Source organism: Ranitomeya imitator, chromosome 6 (assembly GCF_032444005.1).
Source record: "Ranitomeya imitator isolate aRanImi1 chromosome 6, aRanImi1.pri, whole genome shotgun sequence".
Lineage (NCBI taxonomy): Eukaryota > Metazoa > Chordata > Amphibia > Anura > Dendrobatidae > Ranitomeya > Ranitomeya imitator.
In genome coordinates, this window is record NC_091287.1 from 195,203,775 (window position 1) to 195,222,466 (window position 18,692).

The following is an 18,692-nucleotide window of genomic DNA, read 5'->3' on the forward strand; positions in this document are numbered from 1 at the left end:
CCATAACTGAAGCATACTTGGCTCAGGATGTGATGGTACCTGCAGGCCTAAAAGCTCAGTCCACTAGATCTATTTCTGTCTCCTGGGCTGAAAGGGCTGGTGCATCTACTGAGCAGATTTGCAGGGCTGCGACATGGTCTTCTCTACACACCTTTACTAAACATTATAGACTGGACTTCTGGCCCAATCGGGAACTAGTCTTCGGCCGGAAAGTGCTTCAAGCCATGGTCCCCCCTTTCCCCCCCCCAGTGCAGAATTGGTTGGCATTCCTTCTGGGCTGTCGTGGAAGGCAACTATAGAAAATAGAATTAGACCTAGCGAGGAGCATTCCACAACAGCGCTTATTCCCTCCTGACACTCTTGGATAAATTTGTGAGAACCTAAAGATAACCGCTGCTATGGTGTCGGTTGTAAGTCCAAGTAAAAAAGAAAAATGTTCCAGCTTCTTGATAAAATGTAAAACTTTAATCCATCATATAAAATAGTAGAAGACACACTCCTGGGACAATGCCATATCACAAGTGATCCAGATTTTGGATCAGAGTATACCATCTGATCTTCTCAATTACTAGTCTTGAAGGGAACCTGTCACCCCCCTCAGACATTTGTGACTAAAAGAGCCACCTTGTGCAGCACAAATGCTGCATTCTGACAAGGTGGCTCTTTTAGTTATGATTCCTGCACACGCTGCAATAAACGTCTATAAATGTGCCCCCTCATATCATGAAACCGTCCAGGAGGCATGACTTTCCTTCCTTATCAGAAGGAAATTCCTTCCCGGCTCCACATACGGCAATCAGACTAGTTCCCTGGATCAACGCCCTATCAAGGAATCTAGTGTATATACCCTGTAACATTATACTTTTCCAGAAAGGTATCCAGTCCCCTCTTAAATTTAAGTAATGAATCACTCATTACAACATCATACGGCAGAGAGTTCCATAGTCTCACTGCTCTTACAGTAAAGAATCCGCGTCTGTTATTATGCTTAAACCTTTTTTCCTCCAAACGTAGTCCTCTAAGGCTACGTTCACATTTGCGTTGCGTCGGGCGCAGGTTCGGCGACGCATGCGTCATGCACCCCTATATTTAACATGGGGGCGCATGGACATGCGTTGTCTTGCGTTTTGGCGCAAGCGTCAGGGCGCAGAGGACGCAGCATGTTGCATTTTTTTGCGCCAAAAATCATGCCAAAAAGACGCATGCGTCACAAAAAAAAAAATGCGTTTTGCATGCGTTGTGCGTTGAGTCGCCGACGCAACGCCCAACAACGCAAATGTGAACGTAGCCTAATAACCTTGGTCGCTCTTCTCTGCACCCGCTCCAGTTCCGCTATGTCTTTCTTATACACCGGAGACCAGAACTGTGCACAGTATTCTTAGTGTGGTTGAACTAGTGACTTGTATAGAGGTAAAATGATGTTCTCCTCATGAGCATCTATGCCTTTTTGAATGCATCCCATTATTTTATTTGCCTTTGTAGCAGCTGCCTGACACTGGCCACTAAATGTGAGTTTGTCATCCTCCCATACTCCCAGGTCTTTTTCATTGACGGTTTTGCCCAGAGTTTTAGAATTAAGCACATAGTTATACATGTTATTACTTCTACCCAAGTGCATGACCTTACATTTATCCCCATTAAAGCTCATTTGCCATTTATCAGCCCAAGCTTCTAGTTTACACAAATCCTCCTGTAATATAAAATTGTCCTCCTCTGTGTTGATTACCCTGCAGAGTTTAGTGTCATCTGCAAATATTGAAATTCTACTTTGTATGCCCCTACAAGGTCATTAATAAATATGCTAAAAAGAGGGCCCAATACTGACCCCTGTGGTACCCCACTGCTAACCGCTCCCCAGTCCGAGTGTGCTCCATTAATAACCACCCTTTGTTTCCTATCCCTGAGCCAGCTCTCAACCTACTTACACATATTTTCCCCTATCCCCATTATTCTCATTTTATGTATCAACCTTTTGTATCAACCAAAATTTTAATTTTATGTATCAACCTATTATTTCAGCGTGTACAGGCATCATAACTAAAAGAGCCACCTTGTCAGAATGCAGCTTTGGGGTTCATGCACTAGGTGGCTTTTAGTTAAACGCCTGAGGGGGGTGACAGGTTCCCTTTATTCCAAAAGAATTTATTGGGTTTTCCAAATTTTTTAACTGGGGAGGGTAGATCAGGAGGGGGAAAAAGGGAGGGATATGAGTGTAGGGAAAGTACCCCTATAAAAATAGGGGAGATGGACCGTCACACAATACAGTAAGAATATACAAAGTTGAAGTGGCATAGAGATAAAACCAGAAGAGAGTTAGGGTACCGTCACACTATAACATTTCGATCGCTACGACGGTACGATTCGTGACGTTCCAGCGATATCGTTACGATATCGCTGTGTCTGACACGCAGCAGCGATCAGGGATCCTGCTGAGAATCGTACGTCGTAGCAGATCGTTTAGAACTTTCTTTCATCGCTGGATCTCCCGCTGTCATCGCTAGATCGGTGTGTGTGACACCGATCTAGCGATGCGATGCGTTCGCTTGTAACCAGGGTAAACATCGGGTAACTAAGCGCAGGGCCGCGCTTAGTTACCCGATGTTTACCCTGGTTACAAGCGTTAAACTAAAAAAAAAACAAACAGCACATACTTACATTCCGGTGTCCGTCAGGTCCCTTGCCGTCTGCTTCCCGCACTGTGACTGCCGGCCGTAAAGTGAAAGCAGAGCACAGCGGCTGTGCTTTCACTTTCACTTTACGGCCGGCAGTCACTGAGTGCGGGGAAGCAGACTGCAAGGGACCTGACGGACACCAGAATGTAAGTATGTGCTTTTTTTTTTTTTTTTTTTTTTTTAGTTTAACGCTTGTAACCAGGGTAAACATCGGGTAACTAAGCGCGGCCCTGCGCTTAGTTACCCGATGTTTACCCTGGTTACCCAGGGACCTCGGCATCGTTGGTCGCTGGAGAGCTGTCTGTGTGACAGCTCCCCAGCGACCACACTACGATTTACCTACGATCACGGCCAGGTCATATCGCTGGTCGTGATCGTAGGTGAATCGTATAGTGTGACGGTACCCTTAAGTAAGCTATGTGTTGTCAAGGGAAATGATAAGGGTAGCTCTCTCATATCAGAAATGAATAACTTTGAAGTTGTGGTAGGCTATGGATCGTAGGCTATGTGTAATACTATGAATTAAAATGGGTGAAGCATTGTAATAGACCTTGTAGAGTACTATAGTGGCCAATATTTTACAAATATGAAACAAATATATGAAAGCCACACATAAACTTGATTAGATAACTCTGACGATGTGTTGCAGCTTCAAAAATATAACCTAAAAACAAAAGGGTTAGTTAAATGCATAGAAGCTATTCAGTAATGGCATATTATACACGTTAGTATAGATGGCTCTAAAGCCGTCCAGTAGAAATAAAAATTATGTGAAGGCCTGTCGGCTCCCGGTCATCGCCAGATGACCTATGGACCTTGTGGGTGACGGGTTCCCTTTAACCTAAAAAAAAAAAAACCCTTGGGAAGCTTTACTCAATACACATATCCTTAACGCCCCTAGTCACACTTGAGCCCTTATCAAATTTATATTTCTGGCCACTAAACAAACCATAGGCATTAGCTTGGAAAAAGCCAGGCCTTGACTTGTGTGTGTGGGGAAAAAAACACACCTCTCCTGGTACATGATTAATGAAAACTATCAGCCACGCTTACTGATAGTTTGTGAAAATAATATTATTTATATAGCGCCAACATATTCCGCTGCACTTTACATTTATAGAGGGGACTTGTACAGACAATAGACATTAAAGCATAACAATAGGCACAGATCAAAACTGATACCAAGAGGAATGAGGGCCCTGCTCCCAAGCTTACAATCTGAGGAAAAGGGGAGACACGAGAGGTGGATGGTAACAATTGCTTTCGTTGTTCGGACCAGCCATAGTGTAAGAAACTGGTGTTCATGTAAAGCTGCATGACCAAGTTAACTGCCTAAATATGTAACTGTACAAACAGAGGGCTATTAAATGCATAAATTTGAGAAGTGTGGCTCCTTTTGCTCATAGTAAGTCAATATATCTGCTACATAGAGGCAATCTGAACATCGCCTCTATGTAGTAGAGCTGATTTAGGCTATGGCAGCTTCTAGTCTGTAGCATGCCAAAAGTAATTTAAAAAAAAAAAAATAAGTTGAAATCACCCACCTTTCGCCCCATTCAGAATAATTAAAAAAAAAAATACACATTTAGTATCGCCGCATTCACAATCACCCAACCTATCAATAAAAAAAAAAAAAGGACTTAACCTGATTGCTAAACGTCATAGGGAGAAAAAAAGTGAAAAACGCCATAATTGTTTAGTCATCAGCACATTGCATTAAAATGCAATAACGGGCGATCAAAAACTTACCGTATATACTCGCGTATAAGCTGAGATTTTCAGCCCAAATTTTTGGGCTGAAAGTGCCCCTCTCGGCTTATACTCGAGTCACGGTGGGTGGCAGGGTCGGCGGGTGAGGGGGAGAGGGCGCTGAGGCATACTCACCTAGTCCCGGCGATCCTGGCGCTGTCCCTGCAGTCCCACGGTCTTCGGGTGCCGCAGCTCTTCCCCTGTTCAGCGGTCACGTGGGACCGCTCATTAGAGAAATGAATATGGACTCCACTCCCATAGGGGTGGAGCCGCATATTCAGTTCTCTAATCAGCGGTAACTGTGACCGCTGATGGAGGAAGAGGCTGCGGCACAGAAGACCAGCTGTCCGGGGAAAGGAGCGGGACGCCGGGAGCAGGTAAGTATTGCATATTCACCTATCCGCGTTACACACGCCGGGCGCCGCTCCATCTTCCCGGCGTCTCTCCGCTCTGACTGTGCAGGTTAGAGGGCGCGATGACTCATATAGTGTGCGCGGCGCCCTCTGCCTCATCAGTCAGTGCGGAGAGACGCCGGGACCGGACGCTGAGGAGCTGCAAGCAAGAGAGGTGAGTATGGCATTTTTTTTTTTAATTGCAGCAGCAATGGCACAGCTTTCTATGGTACATCAATGGGGCAATAATGAACGGTGCAGAGCACTATATGGCACAGCTATGGGGCAATAATGAACGGTGCAGAGCACTATATGGCACAGCTATGGGGCAATAATGAACGGTGCAGAGCACTATATGGCACAGCTATGGGGCAATAATGAACGGTGCAGAGCATTATGAGGCACAGCTATGGGGCAATAATGAACGGTGCAGTGCACTATATGGCACAGCTATAGGGCAATAATGAACGGTGCAGAGCACTATATGGCACAGCTATGGGGCAATAATGAACGGTGCAGAGCATTGTATATGGGGCACAGCTTTATATGGAGCATCTTATGGGGCAATAATGAACTGTATGGAGCATTATATGTGGCTCCTGATTCAATATGGATATTCAAAAACACTTAACCTACTGATGTCTCAATTAATTTTACTTTTATTGGTATCTATTTTTATTTTTGACATTAACCGGTAGCTGCTGCATTTTCCACCCTAGGCTTATACTCGAGTCAATAAGTTTTCCCAGTTTTTTGTGGCAAAATTAGGGGGGTTGGCTTATACTCAGGTTGGCTTATACTCGAGTATATACGGTATATCTGCACGGAAATCGTATTGTTTTAAACATCAGCTTGACACGCAAAAAATGTCCTCACCCAACCCGATATTACGAAAAATGAAAACGCTACAGGTACCTGAATTTTTTTTTTTTTTCCCACCACTTAGATACAAAACATGTCTAGGTTTTTTTTTTTTGTCTATGAACTCGTAATGACCTTGAGAATCATAATGGCAGTTCAGTTTTACCATTTGGTGAATCTAGTAAAAAAGCCAAACAAACAAGTGTGGGATTCCTCTTTTTTTTTTTTTTTTTTTACTTTTGCATTTTCACTGCACTTGGAATTTTTTTCCCCATTTTCTAGTACACAACATGGTAAAACAAATGGTGTCATTCAAAAGTACTACTTGTCCTGCAAAAAAACAAGCCCTCACATGGCCATATTGACAGAAAAAAACAAAGTTATGGCTCTGGGAAGGAGAGCGAAAAATGAAAACACAACCGAAGTAATCTATATTTGTATTTACCTGGGGCGGCCCTTTGTGTGGTGCTTTGATTACATAGTCATCTGTATTGGCGTATGACAGTTCACTGATCCTTCAGTGACCTGCCCCCTATTTTGCATAGTATGTATAATATTGTGGGGTTAAAAATAAAATATTTACATTCAGCAAAATAGCGCCTGCTCAGTAGCATGCATCGCATAATGCATATGTCTGAAAAAAAATTAACTTCAAGAAAATGACACCTTTGGCGGAGCATACGCAGTAGCATCTATTGTGTTCCAATAGATGCTACTGTGCAAGCTTCGCCTTTATTTTGCTGCAGCCACGTTTTTTTGTTACCCTCTGGCAAAATGGAGGAAGCGCATTCACAATAGCATGTATCAGCAAGCGATAGATGCTACTGTGCATACGCCGCCAATGCCATTTTGATGTATGTAATATTTTTTTAACCCCACAATATTGATATGTAGTATATAAAATAGGGGGCTGGTCACAAAGGATCAGTGACCTGTCACAAGCCATACAGATGTATACAGTTAGGGCCAGAAATATTTGGACAGTGACACAATTTTCGCGAGTTTGGCTCTGCATGCCACCACATTGGATTTGAAATGAAGCCTCTACAACAGAATTCAAGTGCAGATTGTAACGTTTAATTTGAAGGGTTGAACAAAAATATCTGATAGAAAATGTAGGAATTGTACACATTTCTTTACAAACACTCCACATTTTAGGAGGTCAAAAGTAATTGGACAAATAAACATAACCCAAACAAAATATTTTTATTTTCAATATTTTGTTGCAAATCCTTTGGAGGCAATCACTGCCTTAAGTCTGGAACCCATGGACATCACCAAACGCTGGGTTTCCTCCTTCTTAATGCTTTGCCAGGCCTTTACAGCCGCAGCCTTCAGGTCTTGCTTGTTTGTGGGTCTTTCCGTCTTAAGTCTGGCTTTGAGCAAGTGAAATGCATGCTCAATTGGGTTTAGATCTGGAGATTGACTTGGCCATTGCAGAATGTTCCACTTTTTGGCACTCATGAACACCTGGGTAGCTTTGGATGTATGCTTGGGGTCATTGTCCATCTGTACTATGAAGCGCCGTCCAATCAACTTTGCAGCATTTGGCTGAATCTGGGCTGAAAGTATATCCCGGTACACTTCAGAATTCATCCGGCTACTCTTGTCTGCTCTTATGTCATCAATAAACACAAGTGACCCAGTGCCATTGAAAGCCATGCATGCCCATGCCATCACGTTGCCTCCACCATGTTTTACAGAGGATGTGGTGTGCCTTGGATCATGTGCCGTTCCCTTTCTTCTCCAAACTTTTTTCTTCCCATCATTCTGGTACAGGTTGATCTTTGTCTCATCTGTCCATAGAATACTTTTCCAGAACTGAGCTGGCTTCTTGAGGTGTTTTTCAGCAAATTTAACTCTGGCCTGTCTATTTTTGGTATTGATGAATGGTTTGCATCTAGATGTGAACCCTTTGTATTTACTGTCATGGAGTCTTCTCTTTACTGTTGACTTAGAGACAGATACACCTACTTCACTGAGAGTGTTCTGGACTTCAGTTGATGTTGTGAACGGGTTCTTCTTCACCAAATTAAGTATGCGGCGATCATCCACCACTGTTGTCATCCGTGGACGCCCAGGCCTTTTTGAGTTCCCAAGCTCACCAGTCAATTCCTTTTTTCTCAGCATGTACCCACCTGTTGATTTTACTACTCCAAGCATGTCTGCTATCTCTCTGATGGATTTTTTTCTTTTTTTTCAGCCTCAGGATGTTCTGCTTCACCTCAATTGAGAGTTCCTTTGACCGCATGTTGTCTGCTCACAGCAACAGCTTCCAAATGCAATACCACACACCTGGAATCCACCCCTGACCTTTTAACTACTTCATTGATTACAGGTTAACGAGGGAGACACCTTCAGAGTTAATTGCAGCCCTTAGAGTCCATTGTCCAATTACTTTTGGTCCCTTGAAAAAGAGGACGCTATGCATTACAGAGCTATGATTCCTAAACCCTTTCTCCGATTTGGATGTGGAAACTATCATATTGCAGCTGGGAGTGTGCACTTTCAGCCCATATTATATATATAATTGTATTTCTGAACATGTTTTTGTAAACAGCTAAAATAACAAAACTTGTGTCACTGTCCAAATATTTCTGGCCCTAACTGTACATAAGTAGAACACCACATAAAGCCCCCACGGGCTGCCCCGGAGCACGAGAATATCTAACTGAAAACTACAAATTCAGAATAAACAACAACCACAAGACAGAGATTTCATCACACCAGGGATCATATTAATCAGTATAACAACTCAGACCTGACACTATAGGTTACTAAGCACAATCCTGCTGACAGGTTTGCTTTAAGGACAACAAAAAACATTCTACAAAGTCTTCTGCACTTTTAGAAACTGGGTCAAAAGTACATCTGTCAACAGGTATCCACAGTTTATAAGTAAAGGTACCTTCACACATAACGATATCGTTGCTTTTTGTGACGTAGCAACGATTTCGTTAAGGAAATCGTTGTGTGACAGCGACCAACGATCAGGCCCCTGCTGGGAGATCGTTGGTCGCTGAGGAAAGTCCAGAACTTTATTTCGTCGCTGGACTCCCTGCAGACATCGCTGGATCGGTGTGTGTGACACACTGGTAACCAAGGTAAACATCGGGTTACTGAGCGCTTAGTAACCCGATGTTTACCCTGGTTACCAGTGTAAAAGTAAAAAAAACAAACACTACATACTTACCTACCGCTGTCTGTCCCCGGCGCTCTTCTTCTCTGCACTCCTCCTGCACTGGCTGTGAGCGTCGGTCAGCCGGAAAGCAGAGCGGTGACGTCACCGCTCTGCTTTCCGGCCGCTGTGCTCAGAGCCAGTGCAGGAGGAGTGCAGAGAAGCAGAGCGCCGGGGACAGACAGCGTCAGGTAAGTATGTAGTGGTTGTTTTTTTACTTTTATGCTGGTTACCAGAGTAAACATCGGGTTACTAAGCGCGGCCCTGCGCTTAGTAACCCGATGTTTACCCTGGTTACCCGGGACTTCGGGATCGTTGGTGAGCTGTCTGTGTGACAGCTCTCCAGCGACCAAACAGCGACGCTGCAGCGATCGACATCGTTGTCGGTATCGCTGCAGCGTCGCTGAGTGTGAAGGTACCCTTATACTATCTACCATAGCCTCTTAAAAAGGTGTTTAGTATTTTTACTTTGAGAGCCATTACTGGAGGACAGTTTTGCAGATATTTAGGCAAGTTTGGCTGTGGAGTAAGTAAGCCAAACTTGCAACTCCCGACTCCTCAGTTTCTCTGACTCCTGATTCCAAATCCACGACTCCAACAGCACTGCCACTGCCCATGTTCATAAACTGAAGCACAGATTCATCTAAACAAAACTCCTAGATCCTTGGATCAGGAACAGAACAGACATTTATAGAACATTAGATGGTCGCCCGATTCTAACACATCGGGTATTCTAGAATATGTATGTATATAGCAGCCACATACTATCTAGCAAGGCCCCATAGTATATAGGAGCCATGTAGTATATAGCATACAAATAGTACGTGGCCTGTGCTATATAGTATGTGGCTGCTATATACATGCATGCATGCAGTAGAATACCTGATGCAGTGTATCTAACACAGGCCACGTAGTATACAGCAGCCATGTAGTATATAACACTGCCCACGTAGTATATAGCAGCCATGTAGTACTGCCCACATAGTATATAGTACTGCCTACGTAGTATATAGCAGCCATGTAGTATATAGTACTGCCCTTGTAGTATATAGCAGCCATGTAGCCCACGCAGTATTTAGCAGTGTGGGCACATATCCCTGTTAAAAAAAAAAATAAACGTTACATACTCTCACCCCCTGGGATCCAACGGCGCTGTGGCGATGGGCACGCAGCTGCTGCCATCTTCCGTTCTCAGGATGCATTACGAAATTACCAGAAGACTTAGCAGTCTCGTGAGACCGCTATGTCTTCTGGGTAATTTCGCAATGCATTGCTGGGAATGGAAGATGGCAGCATGCGCGAGCGGCTCAGCGGACTACGGAGGATGAGTATAGCAAGTTTTTTGTCTTTTATTATTTTTTAACATTACATTTTTTTTTTACTATTGATGCAGCATCAATAGTAAAAAGTTTGACACACAGGGTTAATAGCTGTGGTAGCGGAGTGCGTTACCCGCGGCATAACGCGATCCGTAACTGCCGGCATTAACTCTGTGTTGGCGGTGGCTGGAGGGGAGTATGCGAGCGCCGGGCAGTGACTGCGGGGAGTAAGGAGCTGCCATTTTCTTCCGGACTGTGCCTGTTGCTGATTGGTCGCGGCAAATCAGCGACTTGGATTTCCTTGATAGACAGAGGCCGCGACCAATGAATATACATGACAGAAAGACAGAAGGACAGAAAGACGGAAGTGACCCTTAGACAATTATATATAGTAGATTTCTTATTAAAATATTTACAGCACATACTGCATTGATCTACTGTACCCAACTTGTTATATACACTGCTGAAAAAAATAAAGGGAACACTTAAACAGAATAGAACTCCAACTAAATCAAACTTCTGTGAAATCAAACTGTCCACTTAGGAAGCAACACTGTTTGACAATCAATTTCAAATGCTGTTGTGCAAATTGGATAGATGACAGATAAAAATTATTGGCAATTATCAAGAAACGCTCAATAAAGGAGTGGTTCTGCAGGTGAGGACGACAGACCAAATCTCAGTACTAATGCTTTCTGGCTGATGTTTTGGTCACTTTTGAATGTTAGTTGTGTTTTCACACTCGTGGTAACATGAGACGGACTCTACAACCCACACAAGTGGCTCAGGTAGTGCAGTGATCCAGGATGGCACATCAATGCGAGCTGTGGCAAGGTTTTCTGTGTCTGTCAGCGTAGTGTCCAGAGGCTGGATGTGCTACCAGGAGACAGGCCAGTACAGCAGGAGACGTGGCGGGGGCCGTATGAGGGCAGCAACCCAGCAGCAGGACCGCTGCCTCAGCCTTTGTGCAAGGAGGAACAGGAGGACACTGCTAGAGCCCTGCTAAATGACCTCCAGCAGGCCACAAATGTGCATGTGTCTGCACAAACGGTTAGAAACCAACTCCATGAGCATGGTCTGAGGGCCCGACGTCCACAGATGAGGGTTGTGCTCACAGCCCAACACAGTGCATGACGCTTGGCACTTGCCACTGGCTCCCTGTGCTCTTCACAGATGAAAGCAGGTTCACACTGAGCACATGTGACAGAGTCTGGAGATGCTGTGGAGAGCGATCTGCTGCCTGCAACATACTTAAGCGTGACCGGTTTGGCAGTGGGTCCGTAATGGTGTGGGGTGGCATTTCTTTGGAGGTACGCACAGCCCTCCATGTGCCCGCCAGATGTACCCTGATTGCCATTAGGTACCGAGATGAGATCCTCCGACCCCTTGTGAGACCATATGCTTGTGTGGTTGGCCCTGGGTTCCTCCTAATGCAGGACAATGCCAGACCTCATGTGGCTGGAGTGTCAGCAGTTCCTGCAAGAAGAAGGCATTGAAGCTATGGACTGGCCCGTCCGTTCCCCAGACCTCAATCCATTGAGCACATCTGGGACATCATGTCTCGCTCCATCCACCAATGTCACGTTGCACTACAGACTGTGCAGGAGTTGGCGGATGCTTTAGTCCAGGTCTGGGAGGAGATCACTCGGGAGACCATCCGCCGCCTCATCAGGAGCATGCCCAGGCATTGTACCGTAGGGAGGTCAAACAGGCATATGGAGGCCACACAATACTGAGCATCTTTTCCTTGTCATGAGGCATTTCCACTGAAGTTGGATAAGCATGTAATTTGATTTTCCCCTTGGATTTTGATTATCATTCCAAATCCAGACCTCCATGGGATATTCATTTTGATTTACATTGATTGTTTTATTGTTCTGAACACATTCCACTAGGCAATGAATACAAATTTTCAACTGGAATACTTGAGTGAGATATCTAGGATGTGTTATTTTAGTGTTACCTTTATTTTTTTGAGCAGTGAATTTTAGGAGTCTTGAGTCGGTCCATTTTATAACTACTCCAAAACTTTGACTCCAGTCATAGTCAGAGGCACAATGACTGGATTAATGTTTTTACGAATTAGTAGGGGCTTGTCATTGTACCTACCATTCACAAAGTGTAGTCCAGTTCTATATTGACTAGTAACACCAGACCCCACGGTCATACGAATACCACCAAAGGCTGATGCATATAGCTCTTTGGTGGCCATAATTTCTGCTCATTGAGACTCGACTTTCATCAATGAACAGCACTGAGCCCCGCTTGTCCCTTATCAAGCGTAGATGCTCCCTGACCCATACAAGATGTTCAGGTACCCTTGTTAGTCATCTAGCCCGCAAATCGCGCTGATGTAAACGTTTTTTCAATGGTCTGACGTGACACTTTGTTGCCTCACATGTCTTGAATGTGCATGGAAGTTGTAAAGGATTCATCATCCGGATCCGAAGGGCATTGTTCACAATAAAGCGGCCACCAGTGTGGGATGTGGCCAAAGGACGTCCACTTCTCTACCTTTCCTTGATTCTTCCAGTGTCTCTACCTCTTGTTGCAACCTGCTGATGACACTGTTGGGCTACTTTCACACTAGCGTCGGGCCGAGGTTACCGACGCTAGCGTTGTTTGCGCCACACAACGGGTGCAGCAGATGCAGATTTTCATCGCATCCGCTGCCCCATTGTGAGGTGGGGGAGGAGTTCCTGCCGCGCATGCGCGGTCAGAAAAAGCGGTTCATCGGCAGCAAAAAACGTTACATGTAGCGTTTTTTTTGCTCCCGACGGTCCGCCACAACACGGCGCAGCCATCGCACGACGGTTGCGACGTGTGGCAATGCGTCGCAAATGTTAATCTATGTGGCAAAAACGCATCCTGCAAACTACTTTGCAGGATGCGTTTTTTCCCATAAATGACGCATTGCGACGTATTGCAGTTAACGCTAGTGTGAAAGTAGCCTTACTGTAAATGCAGTGGCCACTTCCATCTGAGAACGTCCTGCTTGAAGCCTCGCAATGGTTGATCAATTGTTAGGTGCCGTCTTGGTCTCATGATGTCAAAATGTGAACAACATGATGAGGAGGACGGTTTAAATGTCAATTGTAATTGAATCCCCAAATTTATTGGCCAATTCATGGAACGAACATGTAAGTTCCTTGTTAAAGCACAGCAAGTTTTGCAAAAAAGGGCGTGTCCTAGCTGGCCATGTGAGTGGAAGCAGGGAAGAGTGCTCCCGCTGCCAGAAGGACAAAAATCCTGCTTTAACCCCGATTTTCGGGTAAACTCACCTAAATCCGGCTGGCTGAAGGTCCGGAGAGTACAGCGGTGCGGAGCGGCGGGTCCGGAGTCGGCAGCGATGACCAGGAGGCGGCAGAAAGACGCTGGCACCGGCGATGCAGGAGCCGGCCAAGATGGCGCCGATGCTAGGGAGGACGCCGAGAAGGAGAACGGAGCATGGAGGTGGCCGCAAAGCTACAGCAGTATGCCAGAGTGGAGGCTGCTGAGGAGGCAGAACCAGGATCCAGAGCTGGAGCTGACCAGGAGGAGGAGGAAGCAAGCACGGCTGAGCAGCATGATGTACGGAGGGGGAAGGAGAGAGGCAACATGGCGGGGGCTAGTGGGGGACCTGAAGCCATATCACAGGGAGAGGAGCCGACTCTTAGAGATGTTATCACACTGATCTCTTCATGTCAGCAATCCCTGAACTCCTTGGCCCAGCAGATGCAGGAAGATAAAGGGGACACGGCACAGATTAATGCAGCCCTACAAAAAATGGATAAACGTATAGGAGTGGTGGAGGAGAGGGTGAGCACGGCAGAAGATCACATAGTGAAATTACAAAAAGCTGAAAAGAAGTTTGCCCAAGCAATAGCCGAGCTCGCTGCCAAAAATGAGGATCTGGAAAATGGATCCAGAAGGAATAACATACGTATAGTGGGGCTGCCTGAAAAGACTAAGGAGAGAAATCCCACAGAATTTGTTGAAAACTGTCTGCTGGAGAAGATTGGGAGCACAGTGTTGACAAGTCTTTGCTGTTGAACGGGCTCATAGGGTCCCGCCGCAGCCCCCTGCCCCAGGAGCAAATCCCCGTACCATGCTTGCTAAAATACTCAGTTACAGGGACAGACATTATCCTCAGAAAGGCTAGAGAGATGGAGGATCTGACGGCTGGAGGTAAAAAAAATCGCCATTTATCCGGATTATTCCGCTGCTGTTCAGAAGCAGCGGATGAAGTTTACTGGAGTCAAGAGGCGACTGAGGGAGCTGGGAGTGCAGTGTTCAGTGATGTTTCCCGCCAAGCTGAGATTGGTGGCTTTTAATAAGACCCACTTTTTCTGGACACCGGAGGACGCTACCCATTGGCTTGATACTCATGAGAAAAAACTTAAGTGAATGGGTGACTGACATTTCGGCGAGATCCAGTTGGGATTTGTTTTCTGTCGATGGAGAGTTCTGCGCTCGTTAGCAATGGTTAAAGAGTTGAGCAACTTTTTGGGGCTTTGCTGGGCCATATTGAAGGAATGGCCGGAGGGGACAGTACCGACTACTAAGTACGGGGGAGGAGGGTTATGCTGGGTACTGTGAACTGGTTTGGTACTTTTTCTTTATGTTCATATAAGTTGAAATGTTACGATACAATAAAGTGAAAGTTGGGGGGGAAATTGATTGCTATGGCAGCGGGACGCGAATGGAGAGGGTTAAGTAAGGGAGAGTGTTCGCAGTGGGCAGTGGAGCCCCACTCTTGATGAGAGGAAGAATGCGTTATATTGGGGGGGGTTAGGGGGGCAAGTTGGGAAGGGGCAGGGGGGTGGGATTGTTGGGGCAGCTCATACTTTGGAAATTGGATACCTTAAGAAATGATGAGCCACATTATGGGAGATTGTATTAAAATATTGAGTTGGAATGTGAGAGGTCTGGCGGATAAAACACGGCGGGCGGCAAGTCTCCAGTATGTCCGAGAACAGAAGGTCTCAATGATATGTTTGCTAGAGACACATTTAGTGCGGGAGAGGGTGGATGTATTGAATAGGCGCTGGATACAGCGGGCGTATCATTCTACTTTCTCGACGTACTCTAGGGGTGTGTCTGTGTTAATACCTGCGGGGGTGCAGTATGAGGAGGTAATGGTAAAAGAGGATGTGGATGGTCAGTATGTGGTGGTGAAATGTAAGATTAATGGAGTGTTGATGTGTATAGCGGCAATGTATATTCCGCCCCCATACTCAAGTAAGAAGATAAGAGAGGTGCTGGAGAGGGTAGAGCGTTGGGGACCGTTACCATCTCTAATTATTGGCGATCTTAATAATATCTGTCATGACTTTTGGGACAAAAACAAAAATCCCCAGAATTGAACAGGGGGACATATCACTACGTTTGGGACCTATGTCCAGGAAGTAGGTATGATTGATTTATGGAGAGTTGGACATATTGGGGAAAGGACGTACTCGTGCTACTCGTCAGCTCATGGTACTTTGTCTAGGATTGACTTGACGCTGGGTAACTGTTTACTGGACACGATGGTAGGGGAGGTGAGATATTTGCCTAGGGCTCTTTCAGACCATAGTCCAGTTGAGGTGGAATTTCGGCCGGTGGGGACACGGATCGGGAGCAGGAAGGAGTGGAAGATTCACCCTAATTGGCTACACAGTATGGACTTGGAAAAGATAAAGAAGGAGTTGGTGGAATATTTTGAGATCAACGAGGGAAGTGTAGATGTTCTTACTGTGTGGGAAGCCATGAAGGCGTACTTGAGGGGACTGCTGTTCAGGGATATTAGCAGGTGTAAGAGGAAATCGAGAGAGACAGAGAGGTTGGCGGTTGATGGGCTGAGGATAGCCGAGGATGAGATGGTAATAGTGGGTACTCCGGAAGCTGGGAGGAGGCTAAAGGCAGCTCAGTCAGTTGGAAAAGGTATTGCTCGGTAAGGCTGAAAGGAAGAGGGAATTCATGAATCTGGCTTTTTACCAGGAGGGCAAATCTGTGGGTCATTTGCTATCGATGGTGGCTTCTGCCCAGAGAAACACTTCCTTTGTTCATTCTTTGGTATCGGGGAGCGGTGTGGCTGTCTCTGAGACTTCAGAGATTTTGGACATTTTTGCGGATTTTTATGCGGACCTATATTCCTCTCAGGTAGATGGGTCGGTGGAGGACACGGTGGCGTTCCTTGAGGAATTGGAGCTCCCAAGGCTGAGTGACATAGAGCAGATTTGGAAGCTCCCATCACGGAGGAGGAGTTGGGTCGGGCACCTGGCGTAGATGGATTTCCTGCTGAAATTTATAATAACTTTGTGAAGTGCTGATCCCTAAATTAACGGTACTTCTGGAGGAGGCTAGGAGTGGCGGTCGTCTACCGGCATCTATGCGGGAGGCCATAATAGTGGTGATTCCTAAGGAGGGGAAGGACCCGACACAGCCGGATTCATATCTGCCAATCTCCTTGCTTAGTACAGACGTTAAACTTCTGGTTAAGGTGTTGGCGATGAGGTTGACAAGTGTTATTTCCGGCCTGGTGCACTCAGACCAGTCCGGCTTTATGCCTGATCGGTCCACTGCGATCAACTTACGAAGGCTGTATATGAATTTGCAACTCAGATCCGACAACTGTGGCCAGAGAGTTATTGCATCTTTAGACGCTCATAAGGTGTTCGATAGTGTGGAGTGGGGGTATCTCTGGCAGGTGTTACGGAGTATGGGGTTTGGACCGCAGTTCATATCCTGGATTCGACTTATGTACTCGATGGCTAGGGTTAGGGTAAATGGGGAGTTATCACAAACCATACAACTGGCTAGAGGGACGAGACAGGGTTGTCCGCTCTCTCCTCTTTTTGTTTGCTCTGGCTGTGGAACCACTGGCTGCTAAGCTTCGACGGTCTGATGAGGTGACTGGGTTTAAATATGGGATGATTGAAGAAAGGGTGGCGTTATATGCGGATGACATTCTGCTTTTTCTGGCTGACCCGGGTACGTCCTTGGAGGGAGCTATTGGGATTATTGAGCGTTTCGGATCGGTGTCGGGACTTAGGATAAACTGGAGTAAGTCTGTCTTGTTTTAAGGTGGATGATGATGGTGGGGAGCCACTGGAGGATGGGCGACTGGAGGTGACTAGCCAATTTAAGTACCTTGGAATATGGGTATCTATGCCTGTTACTGACTATATACATAGAAATCTGACTCCAATCTTAGGTGTTCTTAAAGCGAAAGCGGATGCTTCGCTTAAACTGCATTTATCTGTGGTAGGTAGGGTGAATCTTAAAATGATTTTGATGCCAAAAATACTGTATATTCTTCATAATGCGCCAGTTTGGATACCACGCGGGAGATTTAGGGTATGTGTCCACGTTCAGGATTTCATCAGGATTTGGTCAGGATTTTTCATCAGTATTTGGAAGCCAAAACCAGGAGTGGAACAATTAGAGGAAAAGCATAATAGAAACATATGCTCCACTTTTGCATTTATCACCCACTCCTAGTTTTGGCTTACAAATACTGATGAAAAATCCTGACCAAATCCTGATGCAATCCTGAACGTGGACACATACCCTTAGACAGATTAACTCTGTGCAGGAATTTGATATGGGGGAGACAGCATCCGCGTATCAAACTGGAGACGCTTCAGCTCAGAGTAGAAACTGAGGTATTGGAATTCAGAGGGATATAGTACTGGAGTATGTGTGTAATGAAGGGACTACTGGGGGAGTCATATCTACTTTGTATAAAGATCTGTTGCATACTTTCCTATTGGGGTTTCCAATAATGGCGAGAGCTAAGTGGGAGAGGGATCTGGGTCCAATGGAGAATGAGACTTGGGAGTCGGTGCTAGAATGGGTCCCACGATTGTCACTGAGTGAACCGTATAGACTGTCACAGCTCTGTGATACACAGGGTTTATAAGTCACCGATGGTGCTATATAAGGCTGGTTTGCGTGATGATTCTGAATGCCCAAGGTGTAAAACTGCAGATGCTGATATATTTCATATGATGTGGACGTGTCCGAGACTGGCTGCCTTTTGGGTGGTAGTTTTGAGTCGTATGGAAGGTGCGTATGGATGCACAGTGCCAAGGGATCCTATAGTGTGCTTGTTGGGATGTGTGGATGAGATTGGAGTGGATAACAACCTAAAGATAGCTATTGCCAGATTGTTATACATGGCTAGGAAGGTAATAGCTCGAAATTGGATTAGGGAAGAACCGCCGTCAAGAGGAGAGTTCCTCCAGTATGTGAAGCAGGGCCTGACACTGGAAAAGGGGTTTTATAAAAAAAGAGGGAAAATCGAAATGTTCAATAAAATGTGGTCTCCATGGATTGCTATGGGATAGGAGTATTATAGAGGGAGAGTTAATTAAGGTTCCTAATTAATGGTAATGTTAAATGTGGCTTATATCATTGGCCGAGGGATTAGATAGTATATTGGTCTAATGATGGAAGTGCTAAGCAAGGTGAGCTGCTTTGTTGGGTGGGGGTGGTGGGATTGAAGGGGAATGTTTGAAGGGGGGGGGGGAAAGCTTTGTATTGCAAATGAGAATGT

General features: G+C 45.5%; 1 protein-coding gene across 1 annotated transcript in view; it reads left to right on the forward strand.

Annotated features, from left to right (window-relative positions):
- CCT5 (chaperonin containing TCP1 subunit 5) overlaps positions 1–18,692 on the forward strand; it is a 329,132-nt gene that overhangs the window by 16,057 nt on the left and 294,383 nt on the right. The gene's annotated exons all lie outside the window — the stretch shown is intronic.